The 11471-nt window shown below is 39.0% G+C and overlaps 1 pseudogene; it reads left to right on the top strand.

Moving 5' to 3' along the window:
* The first annotated feature begins 10175 nt into the window (after window positions 1–10175).
* LOC112675093 (interferon-inducible double-stranded RNA-dependent protein kinase activator A-like) lies at window positions 10176–11098 on the top strand (annotated as a pseudogene).
* The last annotated feature ends 373 nt before the right edge of the window (window positions 11099–11471 follow it).

Raw genomic sequence — 11471 nt, 5'->3', positions numbered from 1 at the left:
ACAGAACTCCTTAAATCAGTATTTAGAGAATAAAATGACTCATATATTAGATTCCTTCATCCCCTCCCCGAAATCATATTTTGAATAAATTTTTAGAAATCAAATGGTAGTTGTAGATGCTAATTTGTAGCTTTAAATGTCTTTATAAAACATGTTGTTTATTATTTAAAAAAACAAGGAAATTTTAAGCCATCTTTACTATTTTGTCCTCCACTTGAAAAAAAAAAAATCTATCAAGAAAAAAAGGGGGAAGTTGTTTGCCTATTTTTCCCCTGACATTACCATTATAACATATTTATAACATAGCATAATTTCTTTCCCGAAAATAGGGAAAATGCAAATATGCCAGGATGCTGGAAATTCAAAATCATCAAAATATGACTACAATATGACCTTGGCAGAAGGAGGTAAAGAAAGGCAAACGTAAGAAGGCACCATCCTGCTCTCAGGATTACAGCAATAATTTAGCAGTCAATGTTTTATCATAAAGCCGAGTTTCCCGATATAAATTATTCTAGCTCCAGTGCTGCTGTTTCTTATGCAATTGCTTTTAAAATAGAGCACATTCTTATGCTAAGTAAGTATGCATACCCTGGTGCTGAATATCATTTCTTGTTCTGAGACTAGAATATTAAAAATAAATATTTGCAGCCTCTGTGATAATAAAAGTAACACAACATGAACTCCAATGACAATGTAAGGCAAAAGAAGAAAAACATTTAAATGTTGAACTTACAAAAAAAGAAGAAAACCACAAGCAACTGTTAGACTTTTTAGAACTCATTGGCTTGAAATATATTATTTACTGCTTAGAAATTTTGTTGTTGCTCTTTTTTTTTTTTGTAAGTTGTTCTTTAAAATGGATAGTATTTAGATTAGCAAATCTTCCTTTTTTGATTAGATAAATCCCATATTATAAAAAAGCAGAGAGCTTTATTAATTAATTTTCTACTAATGCAAATAAATGTCCTTCACACGAAGCAGACAAATAAAATCACCAATAAAATCATGGTTTAATTATTTCCTTAATAGCAACTTGGAATCAATACAACTGAATACACTCCCCCAAGACTTAATTTCCACCACATTGAGCGGCTTTTATGTGGTTTCCAGCAATCAAAACAGAGAGGAAGAAGAGGAAAGAGAATACATTTCATACACATTATAATGACAGCTTTAAAAAATTACAGGTTTAATGTTTCAAGCAAAACAAGGAAAAGCCAACTGAATAAAGAACACAAGCCCTGGTGTGTTTCACTTCTCCAGGATTCACTTCCACTGCTAAGAAAAACAGAATCAATCATCGTCACACACCTGGACTCCAGCTTTACCTCCAAGGTAAATAAAGCAGCTGAGCAGTAGTCCATGAATCCGGACTCTTGAATTATCTTCCTGGTTTGGCCACCAATCAACTAAATGACCTCAGAAATCTTACTTCCCTTGCCTATTCTTGCATCTCTTTTTTATCTTCAAAATAGAGATAATTATATGCATTTCTTTTAGGGAAGTGTAGCATGACAGTGTGATGTGTGTGGTTTTAGAAACAGGTAACTTTTGTGTAGCGGGGCAATCACTAAATCATCCTGTCTAGAAGAGGTGCATCCCATTAAGCTGTTTATTGTGCATATTTCCCCAAAATGAGTCATATTTTTTTTTATTAACTTTCCTGATACAATCAAAGTTGTGTTCCTATAAGAAAAGAATAAATTTCCCAGAAACAGCATTCAGAGTCAGATTCTACTTAATCTTTATTTGTTAAGTACCAAAAATATGTCTGACAGTATGTTGGAAATGTTCACATGCTTCATGAAATTTAATCCTGTAACAACCAATTATGGATTTTATTTTACTTTCCCACAACAATACTGTTGTTACTTCTTTCACTTTTTTTTCAAATAGGGATTTTGAAGCTCAATGTCGTTAAGTGACTTGGGAATTTAAATATCTATATAAATAAATATAGAGAGATATAGTCATATATCCTTGTTTATTGCAATAAATTTCTTATAGCACTTCATTTCTATAATCCTGCATATCTATAATCTAGATGAAAAAGGATTCACAACAGTTTTCTTTGTGCTTAGTTTTGAAAAATACAGTAATGAACATTAAGACTATTGGGAATTTTTGTTAATATGCTGAAGAGTAAGGGCATACAGACCTCCTGGCTGTGATGGGATTTACAACCTCCCATAACAGCGCCAGGTCCTGAGGATGCCAAGAACTCTCAGTGGGGGCACAGTGGCCAGGGCCTTAGGCCAGGCAGCCCTGTGCAGGGAGAGCCTCAGTGACCTGCATCACCCATTGGAAACTGGGCCCTTCCCTCCATGTTTCTTATGTGGTGAACTATTAGTGAGGAGAGAGCCCACCTCACAGCAGTCTCAAAAGATCTGCCATCAGCCTGCAATGGTTTTATCTCTGCAGCCTTTTTTTGCCTGTATGCAGCTTCGGTGGGGGCTCACCTTGCTTGTGCTGCTTAAAACCTCTCATCTGGACCATAGAAATAGTTTCTGTCTAAGCACCTGATGACCTAATAGTTGCTGCCCCAGAATTCACCTTAGTTTGTGTAGCCAAAATTTCTTGAGGATCTGTGCTGTGGCATTGCCTTACCAGGAGGTATGTGCATGGTACAAGCATTTCTTCATATACAGCTTTTTTTTTTTTTTCTGAGGAATTGTATATGCCAGGCACTGTATTAGATATTGGGAATAAAACATAATCCTACTCAGAGCAGCCTAAGTAGAAAGATAGAAATATCCTCAATCAAAACTGTGCTAAGTCCCACAACAGAAGCAGGTATAAGAATTTGTCAATGCACAGAGAGGGCTCCATTAGGCCCATGTAGGCCAATCCAAAGAGGCTCTGTGCAGGTGCTTTGAGGTTCCAGCAAAATGAATGCTCACATTGCTCTGAAGATCTCTATGTTTGAAATATTAAACCCTGCAAAATTAATTAATGTTATATATCAATTTACAACTTTATATTAAACAATGAAATACTCCAGAAGAGCTAATCAAATCAATGTGGCACCACTTTGAACACACTTCCATACAAGCCTCCACTTTCTTATTGATAGCTTATTCCTCTCATTTACAACAAAGGACTGAAGCCCAGCTGACCTCACCAAGATTTCTTTGATTGATAAATCCCCCTAAATGTCTGTATAGGAATATCTGAGGGGGCGCCTGGCTGGCTCAGTTGGTGGAGCATCCAACTCTTGACTGATCTCAGGGTCTTGAGTTTAAACCCGAAGTTGGGCATGGAGCTTACTTACAAAAAAAAAAAAAAAAAAAGATCTGATACTTCCTTTCATTATCAGGCAACATTAGATAAATTACCAATGTTATCAAAACATCTTTATAATGATATTTAACCTACAATCAAATTAGTAAGCTTCATTTATTTACAACAAGATAAAATTCTTATAGGTAGTAATTTGTAGGAGTTGCTAATCTACCCTGAGTTCCTTTTGCACCTGGTCTACTTCCCAAGTCTTGCAAGCTTTCAAAATACCATTCTTAGTTGCTTTCTCCCCAGGATTCTCTTTAAAGCCTAAATACTGATGACCTTCAAAGCAATAGGAAAATAGGTGAAGAGGTACCAAGAGAGAAGAATTAGGTATTTTAACTTGGGAGCTCCCATTTATAATAGCAAAGATGGCCCTTTGATTCGGAGACTCTCCAGCTTTTAGACCAGAGAAGACTTGTTACAGGAAATCAGAGCTCCTTAGAGTCAGGGAGCCACGAAGGAAGTCATGACAGGCTGGATATAAAATCTAGCATTTTGGCTTTCAAGTTCTTTTAGCCCGATTCTCTTAGCCATTTCAAGAAAGACCTTGGGCAGACTGTTTATCAGGTGTCTGGAGGGCACCATAGGACCCTAGTTGGAAAAGGAAAAGAAGAACTAAGAATAAAACATTTTATATTGGAAGCTTGGTGTTTCTGATAGGATGCTGTGGTCATAGTAGAACCCCTCTGCTCCTCCTGGATAAACAGCTGTGAGAAAAATGAGGAATGAGTCCCAAAGTATATTCAGTGCCTGATTTATTTATGGCACAGTGAAGTGTTCAGATTCAAAGACAGTTTTTATAAAATCTATACATTTGGGGAAATTTTTGGTGCATCCAGGGGGAATTAGCTGCAGGCAAGTAGCTCTGGTGATCCATAAGACCACATCAGTACTTTGGTTAGCAGTGGTCCTAAAAAAGCTTGCAAGACAGTTTGGTTCTTATACAAAAGCATTACTTGGCACTGTAGGAAAATCTAAGTATTCAGACAATACAGATAAAGACACTTAGGAATTTTGTTTGATTTATGAAAGAATCAAGTTGAATTTTTAACTGACTTTATGAAATCTGCTTGTAAAATAACTAAATAAGGAAGTAAAAGAAGGGTAAAGACTTTTCCCCTCAGAACTCCCAGAGTTAAGGTCAGGGCCCAGTGCACCAGGGAACCTCAGGGAACAGGTGCTGCCTGAGGAGGAGATGGGGGGGGATGTGGGGAGGAGGAGGAGTTGGAGGGATGGGGGATGGGGAGGACATGGAGGGATGGGGGGATGAGGAGAGGGAGGGATGGGAAGATGGTGGGATGGGGAAATGGAGGGATGGGGGATGGGAAGATGGGGGAATGAGGGGAGATGGAGAGGGGAGAAGAAGGGAAACCAGAGGGAGTGGAGATAGGGAAGGCAAAGGGTAAGGCAGATGTGTCAGCCAGTGCATAAGACTGTAGAACAAAGTAAACAAGAAAAAAAATCCATGTAGCTGGACTGAAGAGGGATTCATGGGAAGGGAATTAATACAACATCATATGTAAGTCAGTGAGAAAAAGATAACAGATCATAGAGTATCTTAATAATACAGTGTGGGAGCAGAGATTCTTACAGCAAAACCATGAAGGCAAGTACAGGAATATAATTAATATAACTAACTTCCTGGATCATGAAGAAGGCCACTGGTGGGAACTATGAAATATGAATTTGAACTAACAGCTAGTTTCTGCCCCCTCCCCCAAAAAGGTTACAATAAGGTCATGTCTTTTTTTCTGTATCAACCAAACATTATTATTATTCCATGGAAGATTATAATCTCATTCTCTGTGCCATCCCAACTTCCTGAGCGAAAGTTGGAAGTTAAAGACAGGCTGGAGTGAGTACTACTCTGCCCACAGCAGTGGAGTAGGGAGGGGAGTCCTGCCCCCTGTGCAAGGTGACCAGGTGGAGCTTCAGGGCACAGGCAGGAAGCTTTTAGTGGCTGAGAAGTTTGTCCAGGTTTCCAGAGCTCAGGTTTACAGGAGGGCGTTTACAGGGACCCTGCCAGTGGGCAGGTTGTAAGTGTTGTAAAGGAGTGGGAGTCCTGGCTTCATCCCTCTGGTTAGTTGGTGGTGTGTCCTGAGACAGGCCCCTCTCACTCTGAGCCTCAGTTTTCTTATCTTGAAATTGAGAGGGTTTCCCTATGTTATCTCAAGGATCCTTTCCAGTTCTAAGCCTCCAAAGTTAATTTACTTCATTATACCTGTTTAATAACCCCTAATGTGCCTCCTTCAAAGTCTATCTCCAAGGGCTCAATTCAATTAAAGTTAGTCTTTAACCAGCTACTAACTGTAAAGGCAAAGTAGTAAGGAATGTGATTTTGTTGTTCTGAATGAACTCATACAATCTTCTGGTGTGTTTGTGTGTGTGTGCATTTGTTTTTATTGTTAACATGGTTTCAGCTCTTTGCAGTCATCTTTCAGAAATATTTGTCAAGTATTCTACTTTTTGGTGACGTTGAGCATAATGTTTTCTTTTACATGCTAATAGTATGTATCAAATTTTTTAGAGATGCTTATTTAATCTACCTTAGTGCCAAAAGAAGGCAGTGTATCAAAGGCATTTGTTTAGAAATTATGCCTTGTCCAATAAATCAGGTGAAAGTTAGCCAGGGTCAAACAGAGTGGAGCGAGGGTCGCAGCCGCCAAGGGCTTACTGCCAATGTCAGAACCCAGAAAGCTTTACTTTACTATAGGGCATTAACTAAGGCAGCTCGGGTAGAGGATTAAGGTGGAATCCATCCCAATTTCCAGAGTGAAACATTATAATCAGGTATTTACACATGTTTTCAGTTATGCTTATGCACTTATAAGCATTTGCCCAAAGAAATTTTTTTAAAAAGATTCTTTATTTATTTATTCATGAGAGACAGAGAGAGGCAGAGACATAGGCAGGGGGAGAAGCAGGCTCCTCACAGGGAGCCTGACTGGGGACTCGATCCCCAGACTTGGGATCACTCCCTGAGCAGAAGTCAGACACACAACCACTGAGCCAACCAGGCGTCCCCTGCCCAAAGAACTTTTTATATATATTATTCTATATCTTTGCTTTTCTTTTCAGGTAATAATATCACCTGGTGATGTTTCCAATCTGCAATATCTATTTTTCCAATATCTATTTTTATCACATATATTTCAAGAGCTGTGAATATTAGCTCACAATCCCATATTTCAAATCCTTAGAGTCATATATGTATTTCAGTATTCATAATTTTTTCAAATTTTAGAAGGATAATATTCTATATAATGAAACTCCCAGATGGTCTGGGGAGGTACCTCTTCTTCAACCATACTGGTATTTCTGCAATGTAACAAATGAATATTTACAAGAACTGAAATGAACAGACTATCCACAACACAAAGCAGATCTCCATCAAACAAATTTGCTGTAAATTCTAAAACTTCAGTGTTTGAGTGCTTTTGCATTTTTGAAGTGCTGGTAAGTTATTGTAGATCTGCATCTCACTACGTAGAATCACACGATTTATTATCCATTTTCCTGTGGATAGGCATTTAGGTTATTTTTGTGATCTTTGTTATAAAAAACAAAGCAATGAACATTTTTTGACAATCCATCTTTGGAAAAATATAACAGCATATCCTTATGATGAATTCCCAGAAGCAGAATTGATGTGTCAAATGAAGGGTCAGCGGGCATGTGATTTTACATTTTGACAAAAATTTCCAAAGTACCTTCCAAAGAAGTTTGCACCAATTTATTATTCTCATTTAGTAGTAGATATAGGAGTGTCTGTTTCCCCATACTTCTCCTGTATGGGATTCCTAAGCTGGCTATCACAAAGTACCATAAACTGGGTTGCTTACATAATACCAATGTATTGTCTCACAGCTCTAGAGGTTAGAAGTCTGATCAAAGTATTGGCAGGGTTGGTTCCTTCTGAGGGATTTGAAGGGCATTCTCTTCCAAGCCACTCTCCCAGCATTTGGTAGCCTGAGACATTCCTTGGTTTGTAGATGGCTGTCTTCTCCTTGTGTTTTTACATGTCCATCTCTTTGTCCAAATTTCCCTTTGTATAAAGACACCAGTCATACTGAATTAGGGCCCACCCTCAGGACCTCATCTTACCTTGACTTTCTGCAAGGACTTTTATTTCCACATAAGGTCACGGTCACAAGTATCGGGGTTAGGGCCTCATCACATTTTCAGGGTACTCAATTCAACCCATAGCATTTCCCAGTATTGACTATTATTAAAGTTTTCCAATGTAAGTAAAAATAGTATCTCACAATTTCTATTTGCACTTCTCTAAGTTAGATTTGAGTATTTTTTAAAACTTTTTAAAAAATGAATATAAACTCACAGGGAGATATAAAAGTAGTACTAGAGTGCTGTACCCACCTTTCTTCAAAAATGGCATCTCCTATAATTGTAGTATGATATCAAAACTAGGAAACTGTTGATGATAGAATGTTGTCCACCCCACTCCATATTTTATACAATGTTCACCATATTTTACATGCACTTTTCTGTGTGTGTGGTGTGTGCAGGTAATCATTCTCTGCAATTTCATTCTCTGTATAAATCTCATGTACAAATCTGTATAATCACCACCGTGATCAGGGCACAGAAGCACAAAGAAATTCCCTCATACTGCCTCTTTGGTCACATCTACCATCTTACCCCCTTTCTTGTTCCCCAGCAACCATGAAGCTATTCTCTATCTCTCTCTAGCTGTGACAGTTCAAGGTATCACTCAGCACATAACCTTTAGACATCAGCAATTTTCATTCAGCATAAAGAATGCCCTTATGTTGTAGGATACAGTTGTACATAATACATGCATCAATCATTAACTGCCTTTTATTGCTGAATAATATTCCATTTAATTATTTTTGGTATTACTAGTCCTTTATATGTTTATGTGTGAATTGCCTGTTTAAAAGAAAGTATTGCCTCTCATCTTTGTTGTCTTTATCTTGCCTTATTTTTCTTCCCATTTAAAATTTTCTTTATCATATCAAACTTATCAGTCCTTTATTTTCTGAATCCTTGATTTTTTTTTAATTAACTCACAGAAAGGATTCCCACTCAAAACCTAAAATGTTAAGTCTCAAATCTGTCTGGAATTATTCTATGTATTTTTAAGGGGTGAAGTGGGGATCTAAATACTCTGTAGTTCTTAAATATTTATTTATTTATTTTTTTAAGGAATTTATTTATTTATTCATGAGGGACACAGAGAGGTTGGCAGCGACACAGGTAAAGGGAGAAGCAGGCACCCCATGGGGAGCCTGGTGCAGATCCCAGGACTCCAGGATCATGACTTGAGCCAAATGCAGATGTTCAACCACTGAGCCACCCAGGTGCCCTAAATATTTCTTTCTTTTTCTTTCTTTTTTTAAGATTTTATTTATTTATTCATGAGAGGCACACACACAGAGAGAGAGAGAGAGAGAGAGGCAGAGACACAGGCAGAGGGAGAAGCAGGCTCCATGCTGGGAACCTGATGTGGGACTCGATCCCAGGTCTCCAGACCAAAGGCGGTGCTAAACTGCTGAGCTACTGGGGCTGTCCTAAATATTTATTTCTTATAGCTGTTGCTTTGCAAACATTTGATCAAACCTTAGTATATTTGTGTCTTTTAGTGCTTGTACAACCAGTACATCTGCTTGGCAAGAATGTGGCTTGTGAGCCCTGGTTAATCATGACATAAAACTCATTTAAACTGCTAAAAATCATCTGCTGTTTGATAGTAAATTGGTATAGAAACTGTTAACATGCAAAATACAGGGTGTAAGTTTTTTAGATGATTCAGGTTTGTGGGCTTCTAGCCAAATTCTCAAGGTCAATATACCTAAATCTATCATCTGCTTTTTTTTTTTTTTTTTTTTAAATGTCCTCTCTCCTCCTTAATCCTGAAACGAGCAAATGCAGGTATGTAGGATACTGGGTATAGTCTCAACAGAGCTGTCCCACTTATGGAAAGGACAGGTTCTCAGCGGTTAGCCTGTACTTCTATCTGTAGACACAGTGCCCTGCCTTGTTATAGTCCTCATGGAGAGAGAGAATTGGCCTGTAGAGCTGTGATGAATGCCCCCCAAAGACAAAGATAACCATTAGAATAGGTTCCAGTCCTTATTTGGCCTTGGCAGCTAGCGATAGGTGATTTTCCTCTATGCAGTTTACTTATTAGGTAAATAATCTTACTATGCCCAGGAGATATTCCTCTAAGGAAGTTGCCAACACATGCATGTATCAATAACTAGGATAGGCACCATCAAGGACTGTTGAGGGAGCCACATACAGTGAAAATTATGGCTGACTGACTTCCACAAATAATCACCGAAGACCCCAGAGGGTTCATGGCCCTCAGAATTGGAAGGGCACCCTAATTTTGTCTGTGTGAACACTCTCTGGATGGACTTGTTTCTTCCATAGCATCTATACTGATGTAGCCTGATTGCATCAACATGGCCATGAAGTGAAGTAGTCTTGGGTGTTCATCTTGCCCCACAACTTAGTAAGTTGTGTCACCTTGACTAAGTTAATTAAGTTCCTCTGTCATAAAATGGTGATAATAATAGTGTGTGCCTTATAACTTTGGAACAGATTCGATTTGATAATTTAGCCAACATGCCTAGCAGAGTGCCAAGGACTGAATGTTAAGCTGCCATCATCGTTCCTTCCAGTGTCTGGCACTCCTTGCCTCCTGAGGTCATCCTAATGGCTTAGGGGTAGCCTGCAGTCAAGATTTCTGAACTCGGGAGTGCTCCTCTCGGGACGGCCGACCGGGCAGGGAGTGGGAAGGCAGCTCCGCAGGGCTCCTCCGCAGGCCGCCAAGCCTTCCCTTCCCGCTAAGTCCCAGAGCAGGTGGCGGCGCCCTGGCCCCCGCTGGAGCGCGAGACAGCGGGACCTCCAGCTTGGGGAAGATGATTGCAGCTAAGCCAGGGAAAACGCCAGTTCAGGTATTACACGAATACGGCACGAAGACCAAGAACATCCTGGCTTATTACTGTGAAAGGTCGGATGTGCAAATACACGTGCCCACTTTCAGAGTAACCGTTGGGGACATAACCTGCACAGGTGAAGGTACAAGTAAGAAGCTGGAGAAACACAGAGCTGCGGCCCATAAACATTTTGAAAGCCAATGCAAGTATTTGCTTTGCAGTTCCTGACCCCTTAATGCCTGACCCTTCTAAGCAACCAAAGAACCAGCTTAATCCTATTGGTTCATTACAGGAGTTGGCTATTCATCATGGCTGGAGACTTCCTGAATATACCCTTTCCCAAGAGGGAGGACCTGCTCATAAGAGAGAATATACCACAATTTGCAGGCTAGGGTCATTTATGGAAACTGGAAAAAACTGGAAAGGGGGCATTAAAATAAAAATTTAAAAAATAAAAATTAAAAAAAAAAAAAAAAACAAGCCAAGAGAGACACTGCTGAGAAATTTCTTTCCAAATTCAGTAATATTTCTCCAGAAAACCACATTTCTTTAACAAATGTAGTAGGACATTCTTTGGGATATACTTGGCCTTTCTTGAGGAATTCTCCTGGTGAAAAGATCAACTTATTGAAAAGAAGCCTCCTCAGTATTCCTAATACAGATACATCCAACTGCTTAGTGAAATAACCAAGAAACAAAGTTTTAATATAACATATTTGGATATAGAAGAGCTGAGTGCCAATGGACAGTATCAGTGTCTCGCTTAACTATCCACCAGCCCCATCACAGTCTGTCATGGCTCCGGGATGTCCTGTGGCAATGCACAGAGTGATGCACCTCACAACACTCTGAAGTATTTGAAGATATTTGCAGAAAGAAGGTGAGCCTGAAGCAACTCCAAAAGCCCTCAGTAGGACATAAGAAGTCCTCCTTTCACCCCTTCCCAAGTACAATGTTTACTGTTTGAGTTTGTGTGTTGTTTCTAAATCTCTTCCTAGATTCCATCAACACTCCAGATTTAAGGATCTCCCAGTAGTTATTAAGCTCTTTTTAATGGCTTCGACTTTGTACTGGTATATCGTATTTATAAACTTTGTACCATAGGCAGAGCGTAACACCCATGCTACAATGCCATGTACATAAAAGGAAGAAATTGCATGTTTGTTGATGAGGAGGAGGAAGATGGCAAAGAAACAAAACTACTGCTAGCAACAGTTGTTCTTTTTTTAAAAAATATTTTTTTATTATTCACAAGAG

This window comes from Canis lupus, chromosome 10 (genome assembly GCF_003254725.2).
Source record: "Canis lupus dingo isolate Sandy chromosome 10, ASM325472v2, whole genome shotgun sequence".
Taxonomy (NCBI): domain Eukaryota; kingdom Metazoa; phylum Chordata; class Mammalia; order Carnivora; family Canidae; genus Canis; species Canis lupus.
The sequence above is the reverse complement of the archived record's forward strand: the minus strand, read 5'-3'. Positions and strand labels throughout refer to the sequence as shown.